Genomic DNA, 13,069 nt, shown 5'->3' on the forward strand with positions numbered 1-13,069 from the left:
GAGGTCTGAGTTGCTTTCCTTCACCTCAGGAACCTGTTCACTCTGAAATCTAATGAAGAGAATTCAAATCTCAACACTAATATTTATTTAATTTCTATAAAACCCAACCAAGGAAGGAATAAAATTCTTTCTGAAGGAAGGAAAATCATGAATATATAAAACAGTCTTCTAGGACTAGCTTCTTTTATGAGTGGGCCTCAAGGTGTTGTGGTTCTGCAGCACATGTAGGAGTACCAGGAACCTGGCCTGCAGGGTACTGTGTAATCATTGCTGTTTCTCAGAGAAAAAATGCCTGAGAGTTATTCCCCAGTTCAAAGCCACTCCTAGAGCACCTGGTTTGGTGAACAGATGATACCAGTTGGTTGGGGGAAAATTTTAAGCTTGCAGTATGTTGGAAATGGCAGTCCCACTACAGAAAAAGGCATCAACCATCTGCAGATGATGGTGTACTTCCAGTTATTTGCACTTGCCTCCTCCAGCTTTCTGGTTTTCCAATTCATTTCAGTATATTACAATTAAGATCCCTAGATCCTCCTGTTTATTCCCCATGCTTCTTGCACCTGTTCAGCAGACTGACTCACTATTTTTCTTCTTCCTTTAACCTTTTTCTAATTATCAACATCTAGGTCACACTTTGGAGCTATAACAATATCAGCCTCATTTATCGCTTTCCTTACTAAGAAGTTTGTAACGGAGGGAACTGTTTGCCATTTTTCTTAGGCACTCTTCCTCCTTACACTACCACCCTCTAGTCAAGAAAACAAAGGTCCTGCTGGCAGCACCCTTCCAAGGGGCCACGCATTTAAATATAGGATGTATCTGTCCCCTGCTCATGCCTGTAGGCTGGACTGGATGGCTTGGAGAGAGCACCACTGAGCCCTCAGCTCCTGCGCTTCTGTTCTTCACACCTAGCTTCTCTGATCAGTTCAGGGTCAACAACCAGCATGTGCCCATCTGGTTAAAGAGCCATCCTAACCTTTCTGTAGCACCTCAAAAGTTTGCAAGAAGCACCACAGAGCTCCTGAGGCAGCACATTTCGTCATGGTTGCAGGCTCAGGTCTGCAGGCAGAAGTAGCAGAAGGATGTCCTTCCCTTCAGGATGAACTAAGGTCTTCGGGAGGAAGCATGGCTCGCTGAGGAGGCTGTGTTCATTTAAAGCACAGAAATACTTTTCTAATTAGGAGTAAAGTGAAAGTGATTAACCCACTCTCTCTCTGGTCTGACTAATTAACTTTGGAAGATCTAGTCTGGAACAAAGATCTACATTTGTTCTTTGAAGAAAAGTTGTTGAGGTATCTTCAGTTATTTTTCTTTCAAGGAAACTTGAGGGATAAAAATCTCCTTCTGTTTAGTCTGAAATCCTAAACCAACATTTCTACCTAAGTGATCTGCTCATTAGCTGTGTAATGCTGGTCAAGGACACCACGTGTCCTGCAAGTCTACAATCCCCTGAAAACTAAGACTGAAATTAGCATTCTGTTCCTAAATTATGGTCTGTAAAATGTAAAATAAATTACCCAACACACAAGCACATAGCTCCAGCTGTGCTTCTCTATAGAAAGCAGCTGTCCTGATGAATGCACTCACTGTAAATATTTAAATTGAAAACAGCAAATTTTTTCTTCAAAATATGAGCAAACAGTATCTCCTTATCTCGGCAAGACACCTTGGATATCATCAGTGAGTTTTACATCTCAGACATTAAAATAAGTACATGAAATGTCACAGGCATTTTTTTTTATTATCTATAATGTGGGATGTACTGTATGTACCTTCAGTACTGACTGAGCAATTAGGGAGGTGCTCCCAATAAGCACATTTCTGAAAAGGGTAAAAATATTTATGTTGTGAAGGAAAAAAACTAAATTAAAACAATTCCTGGTTCTTGTGAGTCATCTTCAACTCTGCCAGTTTACCAATTTTTTTCTATGCCAGAGTAAAAAACACACTAAAAGACAAGAGAAATAGAATCATTTGGTGGCAAATTTGCAAGGAATAAAATGAAAACAGGTTGTTTACATTGTGAATGAGTAACTAATATTTTCATGCTTCAAAACTCGGAGGGAGGCAGCATTACCTGAAAAGCTACTAAGGCAATCAAGCCACAGAGCAAGCTGTACTCAACTGGCTTCATAAGCCTGTCAGGCATGAAAGGATGGAGGGACTTGGAGCCCTCAAATAAACATCCCAGCAAATGTGTCTGCAGCACGTAAGATGCTTTCACCAGCATCAGCTCAGTTTGGGTTTTGGGGCATTTTCTGTCCCTTTGCTGTTTAAAGATAGAAAAATACTTAACAAGGTGAGTACCAATGCCTCCACAGGCAGCAGGGAAAAAGGTCTGCTGAGGGATATTAAATTATCACTGGGTGATAGTAGCACAGAGGAGGAAGAACCTGAACAGAATCAGTTAAGGGTTTGAAATGTAACACAGGTCTCGTCCTCAGCCCCGAGATGTAAGCATCTCACCTTCTACCAGAAGAACACAAAATCCTATTTACAATGTGTACTTTTTTAGTGGTTGCCTGCTCCAAACCAGATCTCCTTCCAGAAAGCTAAAATTAATTATCTGTTCCCTCTTCTCTCCCCAGAGATTTATCCTGATCCTTCTCCTAATTGTTGGCATTGTTTTCACCCAAGAAAAGAAGAGAAACACCACTCACTGTGTCTTTGGGGTCACAAGTGGTGTTCCTTAGGGCTCAGTATTGGGGCCAGTTCTGTTTAATATCTTTATGAATGATCTGGATGAGGGGATTGAGTGCGCCCTCAGTAATTTTGCGGGCGACACCAAGTTGGGAAAGAGTGTTGCTCCGCTCGAGGGTAAGAATGCTCTACAGAGGGATCTGGACAGGCTGGATCAATGGGCCAAGGCCAATTGTATGAGGTTCAACAAGGCCAAGTGCCGGGTCTTGCACTTGGGTCACAACAACCCCATGCAAAGCTGCAGGCTTGGGGAAGAGTGGCTGGAAAGCTGCCTGGGGGAAAAGGACCTGGGGATGCTGGTTGACAGTCAGCTGAATATGAGCCAGCAGTGTTGCCCAGGTGGCCAAGAAGGCCAATGGCATCCTGGCCTGTATCAGAAACAGTGTGGCCAGCAGGAGCAGGGAGGTGATTGTTCCCCTGTACTGGGCACTGGTGAGGCCGCACCTCGAGTGCTGTGTTCAGTTTTGGGCCCCTCACTGCAGGAAAGACGTGGAGGTGCTGGAGCATGTCCAGAGAAGGGCAACCAAGTTGGTGAAGGGTCTAGAGCACAAGTCTTATATGGATCAGCTGAGGGAACTGGGGCTGTTTAGTCTGGAGAAAAGGAGGCTGAGAGGAGACCTTATCGTTCTCTACAACTACCTGAAAGGAGGTTGTAGTGAGGTGGGTGCTGGTCTCTTCTCCCAAGTAACAAGTGATAGGATCAGAGGAAATGGCCTTACATTGCACCAGTGAAGGTTTACATTGGATATTAGGAAAAATTTCTTCACCAAAAGGGTTGTCAAGCATTGGAACAGGCTGCCCAGTGAAGTGGTGGAGTCACCATCCCTGGAGGTATTTAAAAGACGTGTAGATGTGGAGCTTAGGGACATGGTTTAGTGGTGGACTTGGCAGTGTTAGGTTAACGGTTGAATTCAATGATCTTAAAGGTCTTTTCCAACCTAAATGATTCTATGATTCTACATATCATGGGTATATGGCATCTATCATTAACCAACTCAGCTGCAATCTGCATGGTACAAATACTTAATGTGGAGTCTTCGTGACTGGTTGTCCTGGTTTCAGCTGGGATAGAGTTAACTGTCTTCCTAGTAGCTGGTACAGTGCTACGTTTTGAGTTCAGTATGTGAAGAATGTTGATAACACTGATGTTTTCAGTTGTTGCTCAGTAGTGTTTAGACTATAGTCAAGGATTTTTCAGCTTCTCATGCCCAGCCAGGGCACCTGACCCAAACTGGCCAACAGTGTATTCCATACCATGGGATGTCCCATCTAGTTTAGGAACTGGGAAGTGGGGGGCAGGGATTTGCCACTCAGGGACTGGCTGGGTGTCCGTCGGCGGGTGGTGAGCAATTGCCCTGCGCATCATTTGTACATTCCAATCCTTTTATTACTACTGTTGGCATTTTATTAGTGTTATCATTATCATTATTAGTCTCTTCTTTTCTGTTCTATTAAATCGTTCTTATCTCAACCCAGGAGTTTTACTTCTTTTCCTGATTTTCTCCCCCATCCCACTGGATGGGGGGGGAGTGAGTGAGCGGCTGCGTGGTGCTTAGTTGCTGGCTGGGGTTAAACCACGACACTGGTCCATAAAAAAGAAGAACTGTCTTCAAAATTTACCAGCTAATTTTACAAAATTAATAAAATGAGGTTTCTCCATGCATTCCATAAGGCAAAAAGAGGTGTTCAGCTAAGACTTACTTCCCTTCCTTTGTTAGTAATGATTCAGTGCAATTTCCCCTTGTGCTGGAGGGGGGAAAAAGCAGTCTCTACTGAGAACAACAAAGTTTCCTGGGAGGTCTTTGTGCAAATGTACATACCTACACTCTCCACTTCTTCATCTCCTCCCCACCTCATTCTAGTCCCCAGCTAAAAATATTCGTGAATTGTTTATATCACCCTGCAAATGGATATTTTTTGTGTGTGTGAAAAAACAAAAAGTAACCAAAAATAATTGCCTAATTCCTACCGATATAACTTTTGGGAATCTACCATCGGCATTGTGGATGCAGCTGGGACACTCATACCATCAATCTTACCTTCTCTAGTTCTATAAGCAGTTTGCAAAGTGAGTAAATCAGAATCCTACCTCCAGAAAAGAAGTACTGGAGCAATGTGCAGAAGCCTCTATATAATCCTGGGGGCCTGCACACAAGAGGTGTGCAAAGGGTACAGGCTGAAGCTGCTCATGGTTGAAACTAAATCAGTGCTATTCCAACGACAAGGTGATGATCATCCAGACCCACCTTTCTAGTATTGCTGGTCTGCTCCCCACAGTTAGCACTGCAGTAGTAAGGACATCCAACTGCTGGGAACCTGAACTCTTGGTTTTGTAATGTTTGCATTTTTTTTGAGCTATGGTGGTTTTAATGGATACTTGCACATATTCACTGTCTGACCTCTGAAAGAAACTTTTTTTTATTTCTTTTGAATATGGAAACTGATTTTAGCACAGATCACCAAGGTGTTATGAAAATTGCTCATGAGTCTTGAAATAAGCTTGTGGAAAATTTTATTTTATAATGAAAATTGCCACACTGTGAGGCCTGTGACCTTTCTGAAGTCTGCTATCATTTGATAAAGGATTCTCAGGATGGGAAAGAGGCATAAAGATAAACAGAGAGACAATTAATGTTAAAAAAACCCTTTATACTACTATGGACCTGTATATTTTTAATATTTTACATTTAACTTTATAACAATACAAACTAGTATCACTACTAGGAATGAGAAAGAAGGAAATGATGTGCAATGAGGACAACAAATGTTATACAGTGCATGTAGCTAGAAAAATACTCTGTTAATCCAAAAGACCCCAGATTCCTTGCAATCCGCAGCCCAGTTCTGCCTGAAATCACTAATTTTACAATTAAGCTTTGATGAGTTTTTGTGTTAGTAGTCTGTGTGGTCACTAGCAGATTTGGGCCCTTGTCCTTAATGGTGGCTTCTTACTGCTATGTAACTCTCACCTTCTGCGTAAGAGCAAGAACAGAAATAACACACAAAAGCGCTCTCTGCCTGGGAGATTACAAATTCTTCACTGGCCCATATTTTCACTCAGTCAAGGTTGTGCAGGTTTGGGTTCATATTCTTCAGTGGTGGAGAAGACATACTGATTTATGCCACCCAGCTTCTCATGATCAGTGCGGCCAGCGCAAAATAAGCTGCAAGCCATGAAAACAAAATTGATGCTAGGTTTAAGCACTGATTAGGGAATTTGTTCAAGGTCTATGGAAAACATACAAAATACTTCACCATTTTGGACTTATCTGAATGCAAACATCTCAAACAAGTTTGTTTCATTTTTCAACTTTAAAATTTCTAGTTATTGTTATTTTGCAGTCCTCTGAGTTACTTCTAACAAATGAAATGTTGTGCTCCATTAGTCCAGAAGATAAACTTACCGTAGGCTTTTGTCTATTGAGCTTTTAATTAAAAAAAAACTGAATTAAGGATTGAAACTCATCAGCTGTGACTTCTGGTTTTAAATAGCTTTACTGCTTTCAGTATAAAAAATTAGCAAACAGAATTGTATGTTATCATGAACCATGAATATTCCATTGTGGTGCATACTATTTTCCAGATGGCTCCTTGAGGATTATATCTTACTCTTATGTCTGGATAACACCTATAACAAACAAGAATCAATTCTTATTAAAGCTTCCTATTATTCTGCTATTAAATTAGAATCCATGTAACTTATAACCTTGAAGAACTCTTCACTCATTCTTCTTCATGTCATCCATTTGTTCAGGAATTGCTGCTTTTCAGGCATTACTGAACAAATAAACACACTGTCCATAAGATTAAAAACCACTTTCTCTCTCCCTTTTTTGGTTAATATAAACTGAATGCAAGATATTCATAATATACTTTGATCTCACTTCCTTGATTAATCTTTTCAGGCTTTTCCTTCTTTTGAGGTCATATTCAACACTGGGTGCATCACATCAAACAATGCTCATTTATGTGGTAGCAAACTTTTTCAGTTTGCTCTCCTGAGCCAGGCTTAGTTCAAATTCTTTGAGACACTGCCTTGTTGTTTTTTCTGCACTGGAGTTTATTCACACAGAAAACTGGAGGTAGAGAATGTCAGCTGGACAAAACGATCATCTAGTTAAGCTCTCTGCAGTCAGCCTGAATCAGCTACTTCCATGTCATCGTTCCCACATGGTCATTCAACCATCAATCTTAAAAGCCTTCACTAAAGAGGACTCCATCACATTCGTAGGCTATCTATCTCATTACTTAAATACCTACTCAAATACTTTGCTGAATTGCTGGCATAGTTGCTTTTGTTAAGACTAAATGGTTTTGCCTTTCAAATGACAATTTTACTCACTAATTACAATTGGTTTATATTTTATTAACAGATTATCTACCAGCAGAAAAGCAAGCGAAGTGTTCTGCCAGACAAAAATGTCAGTAGATTAAATCCTTAAATAGGTGACAGCAAAATGTGGTTAGGATCTGGCATGATCTGGCAAGGCATAAATAAATGAAAAAAAGCATTAGAATCTCATTCAAAAAGTTAATAGGCAAGAATCAATGCACCTGAAAATAAAATAACAAAAGTGAGTGTCTTCCCTCTGCCATTGTAAATCAACCAAATGAAATTCCCTTACAGGGACACAGAGGTAAAGGATATGAGAAGATCCTGTATTTTCTATAAAGTATGATTACATGTTAAATAATTTTGCACAACATAACACCTCTTGATAATTTATGTTGACAACAAATCATTATAATGTCTGTACCAGATCATAATTAGGAAAATTAATTTTCTATTGCAAATAGAATTTTCTGCTGAATTATGACAAAAGAAAAATTGCTGCAATGTAATGAGATGCCTCAATGCCTGAATGATAACTGGACATATGTTTCTTCTTTAAATGACTCAGTTTAAGCTATAGTATTTCATATTTGGGGTCAGTATTACACCTCACATAATGAAGAATCACAGTTTATTGAAAATTTACCAGTTTATCTTTCCAGCTGGCTCATTTTCCAGATTTGTTTTCTATATTCTTGCAATCAGTCTTTAATACCTAGTTTAACCTTTAGTAGAAAGAAAAAAATAACAAGAAAAGGCATAGCCAAGGCTGGCCAACCGTTACTCAAGTTACATTAGTCTGAAACACCCCTTTAGCTGAATCCTTCAACAGAATCCTAATTATAGGCACACAGACCTGAACTCATTTATTCATATGAATAAGCATTACTGATGAGCCTGGTCATATGGAATCTGGGAGGTCACAAAGCTGTAGGCATGTCCTCACATAACTCCTGAATCATGGTCAAAAGGCATTGCAATGCAGTGCTAAACAAAGTGGCAAATCTTCAAAAGGCTAATAACATTCCTAAACAAAGGTGGTGGTGTGAACAAAAAGGATATTGTCAATAAAAAAAACTTTTAACCAAAACATTATTTCCTGGACTCAGCTAATTACAGAGATCCTCAAGGGGGAAGTTTGAGGCTTAAGAAGAAAAAAATTAAAGTATTAACCAAATTTCAGGAGGCAAAGAAAGGGAGTCACTAAGAAGTTTCACGATCACTATTTGGAGAAAGACATTTGGAAGAAAAGAAGGACAAGAGGGCAAGAGTTCTGGTTTTACATATGAGGCATGACCAGATGAAAACATGCTATGACACTGTAAAAAGTCCTATTTCCAGAAGCTCAAACCAGGATGAACCCTTGATAATCAGAAGGGAAAGGCCTGTGTAAAAGTTTCACATCTTCATGGTTTCTGCATCAATAGTTCTTGATTCATCACTAGTTATTGCTTCCTCTGCTTTTGCTCACCAAAAATTTGGAAACTTTTGAGAAAAAGAAGCTGGAAGTAATTTTTCCCCATGAGTGTACTTCCTCCTCAGAAAGGAAATCATGCAATAATTCAGAGCATTTTCTTCCCTCTTTCGAACAGCCTTTTTCTCACTGATCTTATTTTCTGCCCAGAAGCTACAAATAGCAGAAACCACTTTATGGGTGGGAAGACATATTTTTTGTGAGACTGACCTTTGGAGACGTTCTTTTTGAATGGTTCGCTGACAGCAGCAGACCTGTTGTGTGGGTAACCCCTCTTCATGAGATCAAATCTTTGCCAGGACAGGATTTTTCTCCAGATTCTGGTGCATGACAACTTCTCTCACCCAGGGGAAAGGAAGAACTTCCCGTCTGCTGCTACAGGAAAGGCAGAGACACAGATTATAGTTTCCATTCTCAGCATAGAGGATCATCTTTGAATATGAACAATATTTGGGCCAAAAAGTGATAGAACATTATTATTATAAAAGAGTTGAAGAAAAGGCCAAATCCAAAAGTCAAGTCCCTCTAGCAATTAAGAATCCTTTTAGCTTCTACAGACACAGGGATCAGAGCAGTTCATACTGTGCTTGCATGCTGCCTGCCACGATAAGGCTCAGATACAGTGATAATAGAGAGATATATTAACCTTATTGACACAGTCTGTAACAACCAACTAGTTGCTTATTGTCCTCATTCTGTGATAATTTCACTCAGGAATCGTGTTTGTGTGTGTGACGTTATGCATTTTTCCTCCCATAAGGCTTCTAAGTGCTTTCTTAACAGCTGCATATGTGGGCAATAACTCACACAACATTAAAGAACATTTTGATTGGAGTATGGAAACGATGCTGTCACAATGCAATCAGATTTTAGGAGAAATACAGAAAAACTTTTAATCAGAAGGTTTATGGACAGTTTTGGGTAAGCAAAATGTAATTAGTCCTGATGGATCCTGTCTGAGGCACGGCAGCTGGCAGTCTCCTGCTCGCAACAGGAGACTAGGATCTTTGTGGGATCTTTTATGGTTACGGTTAAATGGTTAAAATTAAAAGAGAGATCTTTCATCCTGTATGCACTGTCATGGTTTAACCCCAGGTGGCAACTAAGCACCACACAGCCGCTCGCTCGCTCCCCCCACGTTGGGATGGGGGAGAGAATCAGAAGAGTAAAAGTGAGAAAACTCATGGGTTGGTTGAAGATGGCTTAACAGGTAAAGCAAAAGCTGCGCATGCAAGCAAAAGCAAACCAAGGAATTCATTCACCACTTCCCATGGGCAGGCAGGTGTTCAGCCATCTCCAGGAAAGCAGGGTTCCATCACGCCTAACGGTGACTTGGGAAGACAAACACCATCACTCCAAACATCCCCCCCTTCCTTCTTCTTCCCCCAGCTTTCTATGCTGAACATGACATCCTATGGTCGGGAATACCCCTGTGGTCAGTTGGGGTCAGCTGTCCCAGCTGTGTCCCCTCCCAACTCCTTGTGCCCCCCCAGCCTGCTTGCTGGTGGGGTGGGGTGAGGAGCAGAAAAGGCCTTGGCTCTGGGTAAGCACTGCTCAGCAGTAACGAAAACATCCCTGTATTATCAACGCTGTTTTCAGCACAAATCCAAAACATAGTCCCGTACTAGCTACTGTGAAGACAATTAACTCTACATCAGCCAAAACCAGCACATGCGTGAACATAACTACATTTGAGAAAGACTTTCAGTCTACCAGTGAAAGGGATAGAAAGAACAGCACCTGGAAGTAGAACAAAACCTGAATCCATGTTGAGGTAATGCATAATTTATTTACTTTTTTATGTTGGGGTCAAACAACCACTCTAACAACATCCATGGGTATTAAGCTGGAATTTGCCCTTCCAATAACAGCTCTTCAAGCAACAGGGCACACAGCCCTCTCGGCTTGCAGTTATTGCTGGAGACAAAAACAGGGGCAAGCACCTGCGTTATATCACTTCTAAGAATCATGCAATCACATATCATATTGTCATTCTTTTATAAACAACATTTTTTTCCCCAAGTCTTGGTATATCCAAAGCATGAGGAGACCTGCTTGGTGATGTAACTGTTTGACAAGCCAAGCCCAAGGAATTCAAATAATGCTTTGCTGAGAAGTGTGATAAGAAAACGTGTTTATCAGCGGCGCCACTCCTGTGCAACTGTAAATCTCCCAGAAATCCCAGTTCACATTAGTTCAATAGCACCACTAACTCATCTGTAGTTAATAGGCAATATTTATTGCAGCTCACAGAATTAAGTGACTGGATACTAATCTCAAATTTCGCTTACCGTAACTCGTAAGGGCTGACCTGTCAGAGCAGACACTGCGCAGATACAAATTAAAGCACCACACCAAAAGTACCACAGTAAAACTTTAAAGAGGCATTATCAAGGTTGGTGACATCCTTACATATACATACTTTTATCAATTCATTTGCTGTTTTGTTTTTTTCAAATAGGCTTGCCATTTCTCATCCAATATATCACTGTTTAAAACCAAAATATCTGGTAACAACCCCATCATAAAGAAACCACTCTGGAAGGCAACAAAAAAAGTGGCAGAGATCCCAAAGGAGTAGTTTCAAAGCAGCTGAATTTTGCCTTTTTAGAGGAAGGTGTGGTCTTAAGAAGTCCAACTGCAAATCTGTTTAATGTTTAACAGACCATAGGTCAATGTTTTAAGGAATAAGCAGAGTTAACTTTCTGTTGAAGGAGGTGCCAGATGGCAGAACTGATGTGCTTGTATGCAAATGCAGATGCATATATTTATGTCACAAACCAATTCTGCCATGGCATTACAGATCATTCCAGCACAAATGAGTTGCAATAAAGAGATTTTGACTGGATTAGTCAACTGGCAAATGCCAGAAAATCCAATGCCAAAATTCATAACGTAATTCAAATATACTTTAAAAAGTGACTGGATATGATGAAGGAATAATCTTCCAAATATTAGTATCTTTTCTTTTGATGGCATAAATAAGTTATCCAATGAATTCTGTTATAATATTTGATCAGTCTGAAGCACACAGTCTAAAGAAAGTATATGCAAAGAGAGAAAATATACATGCATTTGTTCAGCACAGCCTTTAATACCTATGGAATTATTATACATATTGTCCCATTCCTTTATCCACGCTCAGTGATTTCGAAACACAGAGCTGAAGTGAGTCTGATGAACAAGGGCACCATGATATTACAAAGAAAAACCTGTGAAGGGAGGCAAAGGGTATATATTTATATTTATAGTATATAATATAAAGTAAGAACTGGAACACAACTGATTATTCATCCTATTAACCTCTATACCATACTTCATTATTAGAGATCCCTATTGACATTGGCACCTTCCCTGAATGTATTCAGACCTAAGGGGCAGGCAGTCAGACTAAGGATGCCATCCCAAGGATCTAGAAAGCACAGACATGTGGGGTGATTTCTAGAGCATCATAGAAGCAGCTAAGGAAAGAACTGAAAATAAAACCTGAGCCTTCAAAGAACTTCTATTTTTTTTCAGGGTTGTTATTCCTTCCAACTCTTTATCATTTTAAACTCTGCCTTATTTTATCATATTAGTGAAACAAGTTTGTTAGATTTCATTGAAGAGGGCCTGCACTCATCTTTTCTCACCCTCTTTATGTGCTCCATTGTAACTAATTACCTCATTCTCAGTCCTATTAAATGCTGACAAGAAGAGAGTCTCAAACCCTGTCACCTCCAAAAAGCAGAGGTTTAACTCTGAAGCCTAGTTTTACAGCTCAGGTTTCTATTAATTGCGCAGTACAGTGTATGTTGCCATATCCTATTGTTGGATAAATTCAATGGACCTGAAAGTCAACATAGCTATTCACAGTACACCTGGTTAATGGCATACAATTACACAGAAATGCATTATGTAATGGATACAGAGAATGGAAAAAATTACAATGAAAAGCTAGGAAAAGTCCACTAAATTTATTTTTAAAAACCTAGTTTTCAAGGAATTTCTCATCTCATTTTGTTTCTAAATATAAGTCACTCAGCTTATCAGTAACCATTTCATAATCCCCTATTCCACCCTGTCCCTGTAATGGCTGGTGGCCTTGCCTCTGTTCAAAGGCCTTTCCCCAGCTAGAAACATTTTCTAAAACAGGAAAAAAAGTTGTTTGATTTTTAGCTAACTAATGCAGCTGGTTGCCCCTAGAAAGAGAGGGAGGAGGAGGAAGGGGAAAGAAGAAAGAGAAAAAGAGAGAGACAAATTCTTAATTTTTACCCATACTGAAGTCATCTGATAATCCTAAAAAGCCAGTATTTTTAACGTGCTCCCTCTGCCTCAAAAGCACTGCAAGCAGTAGCTTGCCGTGGAGCATAAATGTTGGGCTAGAAGCCAATGAACCAGTTCAAAAAACAGAAGGTCTGTCAACGCTCAAAGAAAAATCCCAGCCCTTTATTGAACTGATAAAATGCCATTCCTTTTCTTTTCCACCACCTCTATGGAAACTCCTTTTCTGTTCCACCATCCACCAATTGAGCCTGGCTATTCTTCTCAACCACTGAACTCCAATATGGTTTGTCTGTCTT

This window comes from Haliaeetus leucocephalus, unplaced genomic scaffold, assembly GCF_000737465.1.
Source record: "Haliaeetus leucocephalus isolate CR32 unplaced genomic scaffold, Haliaeetus_leucocephalus-4.0 Scaffold555, whole genome shotgun sequence".
NCBI lineage: Eukaryota > Metazoa > Chordata > Aves > Accipitriformes > Accipitridae > Haliaeetus > Haliaeetus leucocephalus.